At 41.3% G+C, this 4,146-nt stretch overlaps 1 non-coding gene across 1 annotated transcript; it reads right to left on the reverse strand.

The window, feature by feature from the left end:
• Positions 1–1,162: 1,162 nt before the first annotated feature.
• Positions 1,163–1,269, reverse strand: LOC114372773. The gene has a single exon (XR_003658337.1). It is a non-coding gene; the product is annotated as a small nucleolar RNA R71 (small nucleolar RNA).
• Between the last annotated feature and the right edge of the window lie 2,877 nt (positions 1,270–4,146).

Here is a 4,146-nt window from a genome sequence, read left to right on the forward strand (position 1 = left end):
GACCACTCATGCTGAATTATTTGAGATTTTTTGTTTTAGTAGCTAGGGTTGTTATTTTTGGCTGAATTTTTTTGTGGTAACTTCTTTTAATCCATATTGTGTGGGAAAAATAGCTAGAGCCTTTAGTTTGGTCAGATTTGAAAGTTCCAAAAAACTAGCAAATTTTGTGTTTGTTAACACTTCAAACGGCCATAACTTTTGCTCCGGTTATCAGAATCGCAATTATTATATATGCATTTGGGGTAGAAAAAAATTTCCTACGCCGTGGCAGCCGGCATATGCCGGCTGAGGTCTCCATCGTCCAAAAAAAGCGATTCTGTCAAAAGTTTTTTATTTTTCAAGTTTTATTCACTTATTTTTCTTAACCTACCATTTTTAGCTTTCATAGTTAGACTTTGAATTTTTGTCTGAAATTTTTTGTGCTATCTTCTCATCATTTTATAGGGTTGCTCACAAAATTTCAAGTCATTTGGATATCATTTGAGGGTAGCTGTAGTTCAAACCTACACCTTTATTTACATGACAAGGCAACTAGTTGTGTGCATGCTGAATGTAGTGTATGACTAGAGGCAATCCATCTGACTTACAACCCTTTGATCCTGAGATAGATAGGACATTTCATAGATTAGTTAGGCATCATTTTATACCTTTTGATCATTCTGAGCATTCCATAACTGGTGAATCTGTGCATTCTGTTATTGGTGATTTTGAACATCCTGATCTTGAGCATTATAATTTTGAGCATTCTGATTCTGAGCATTCTGATTTTGCACATTCTGAGAACATGGCACAACCTCCACCTCGTGAGAGGACTCTAAGGGAAATGGCTGCACCTGATTTCACCTACGAAAGCTTGTGCATCCAATACCCTGATGAGGATGTCCCATATGTTCTTAAAACTGGACTAATTCATTTGCTTCCAAAGTTTCATGGCCTTGCAGGTGAAGACCCGCACAAACATTTGAAGGAATTTCATATTGTCTGCTCCACCATGAAACCCCCAGATGTCCAAGAGGATCACATATTTCTGAAGGCTTTTCCTCATTCATTAGAGGGAGTGGCAAAGGACTGGTTGTATTACCTTGCTCCAAGGTCCATCACGAGCTGAGATGACCTTAAGAGAGTATTCTTAGAAAAAAATTTCCCTGCTTCCTGGACCACAGCCATCAGGAAAGATATCTCAGGTATTAGACAGCTCAGTGGAGAGAGCCTGTATGAGTACTGGGAGCGATTTAAGAAACTATGTGCCAGTTGCCCTCACCATCAGATTTCAGAACAGCTTCTTCTCCAATATTTTTATGAAGGACTCAGTAATATGGAGAGAAGTATGATAGATGCTGCCAGTGGTGGAGCCCTTGGAGACATGACTCCTGCTGAAGCCAGGAATTTAATTGAGAAGATGGCCTCCAACTCCCAGCAGTTTAGCGCCAGAAATGATGCCATAGTCATTAGAGGAGTGCATGAGGTAGCTACAAACCCATCTACATCATCTGAAACTAAGAAGCTTGAAGGCAAACTGGATGCATTGGTTAACTTGGTAACCCAGCTGGCCTTGAATCAGAAATCTGTACCTGTCGCAAGGGTTTGTGGTTTGTGCTCCTCTGCTGACCACCATACAGACCTTTGCCCTTCCATGCAGCAACCTGGAGCAATTGAGCAGCCTGAAGCTTATGCTGCAAATATTTACAATAGACCTCCTCAACCTCAGCAGCAAAATCAACCACAGCAGAACAATTATGACCTTTCCAGCAACAGATACAACCCTGGATGGAGGAATCACCCTAACCTCAGATGGTCCAGCCCTCAGCAACAACAGCAGCCTGCTCCTTCCTTCCAAAATGCTGCTGGCCCAAGCAGACCATACATTCCTCCACCAATCCAACAACAGCAACAACCCCAGAAACAGCCAACAGTTGAGGCCCCTCCACAACCTTCCCTCGAAGAACTTGTGAGGCAAATGACTATGCAGAACATGCAGTTTCAGCAAGAGACCAAAGCCTCCATTCAGAGCTTAACCAATCAGATGGGACAATTGGCTACCCAATTGAATCAACAACAGTCCCAGAATTCTGACAAGTTGCCTTCTCAAGCTGTCCAAAATCCCAAAAATGTCAATGCCATTTCATTGAGGTCGGGAAAGCAATGTCAAGGACCTCAACCCGTAGCACCTTCCTCATCTGCAAATGAACCTGCCAAACTTCACTCTATTCCAGAAAAAGGTGATGACAAAAATTTACCTAACACTAACAATTTCTGTGCAGGTGAATCTTCTTCCACAGGTAATTCTGATTTGCAGAAGCAGCACATTCCCCCTCTTCCATTCCCTCCAAGAGCAGTTTCCAACAAAAAAATGGAAGAGGCAGAGAAAGAGATCTTGGAAACGTTTAGAAAGGTAGAGGTAAGCATACCTTTGTTGGATGCAATAAAGAAAATTCCAAGATATGCCAAATTCTTGAAGGAGCTGTGCACTAATAAGCGGAAGCTTAAAGGAAGTGAACGGATTAGCATGGGCAGAAATGTCTCCGCATTGATTGGTAAATCTGTTCCTCAAATTCCTGAAAAATGCAAAGATCCAGGTACATTCAGCATACCTTGTATCATAGGGAATAGTAAGTTTGACAATGCCATGCTAGATTTAGGAGCTTCTGTTAGTGTTATGCCTTTGTCTATTTTTAATTCTCTATCTCTAGGTCCCTTGCAGTCAACTGATGTGGTAATTCATTTAGCTAACAGAAGTGTTGCCTATCCTGTTGGTTTCATAGAAGATGTCTTAGTTAGAGTTGGTGAACTGATTTTCCCTGTTGATTTTTATATCTTGAATATGGAAGATGGATTTTCTCAAGGATCAGTTCCCATCATTCTAGGCAGAACCTTTATGAAAACTGCTAGAACTAAGATAGATGTTTATGCAGGCACACTGTCCATGGAGTTTGGTGATATAACTGTTCATTTTAATATTCTGGATGCTATGAAATACCCATCTGAAGATCTTTCTGTATTTCGTACTGAAATAATTGACCATGTTGTTGATGAATACATGACTGATCTTTATTCTAATCTGCATGCCTCTCACTCTTCATGCATTGAGTCTGAAATTGTACTTGATCATATGTCTGAATTTGATGCTGAGAGTGAATCTGAGAGTGATATTGATTGCATGCCTGGTGGTGGTGTTTTACCTCTTGAGATTGATTTTATAGAGTCAGATAGGACTAACCATGTTTCAGGAAGTACACATACCTCTGACTTTCTTTATGAGGTAAAGGCTGAGAAACCATCTCCTTCTACCACTGTCCAGCCGACCACACCAGAATTGAAGCCTCTGCCATCAAATTTAAAATACGCTTACTTGGATGATAACAAGAGTTTTCCAGTGATTATATCTGCCTCCCTTGCTGATGAGCAAGAGGAGAAGTTGTTGTCAGTTCTCAAGAAGCATAAGAAGGCTATAGGCTGGACCCTGGCGGACATTCCTGGTATTAGCCCATCCACATGTATGCATCAAATAAATTTAGAAGATGGAGCTAAACCAGTAAGACAGCCACAGAGAAGACTCAACCCGGTGATTCTTGATGTAGTGAAGAAGGAGATAACCAAGCTTTTGCAAGCTGGAATCATTTATCCTATCTCCGACAGCCAATGGGTGAGTCCCGTCCAGGTAGTCCCGAAAAAGACTGGCCTCACAGTGATCAGAAAAGAGAAGGAGGAGTTGATTCCTACTCGGGTGCAGAACAGTTGGAGAGTCTGCATTGACTATAGGAGGCTGAACCAGGTTACCAAAAAGGACCATTTTCCCCTGCCATTCATTGACCAGATGCTTGAACGCCTGGCAGGTAAATCCCACTACTGTTTCCTTGATGGTTTTTCTGGTTATATGCAAATTACTATTGCTCCTGAGGATCAGGAAAAGACCACATTCACCTGCCCCTTCGGCACTTTTGCTTATAGGAGGATGCCTTTCGGCCTGTGCAATGCCCCTGGTACCTTCCAGCGGTGCATGATTAGTATTTTCAGTGATTTTTTAGAAAATTGCATAGAGGTGTTTATGGATGATTTCACTGTATATGGATCCTCCTTTGATGGTTGTTTGAATACTTTGGAAAAAGTTTTGAATAGATGCATTGAAACTAACCTTGTTCTAAATTT

Source organism: Glycine soja, chromosome 10 (assembly GCF_004193775.1).
Source record: "Glycine soja cultivar W05 chromosome 10, ASM419377v2, whole genome shotgun sequence".
Lineage (NCBI taxonomy): Eukaryota > Viridiplantae > Streptophyta > Magnoliopsida > Fabales > Fabaceae > Glycine > Glycine soja.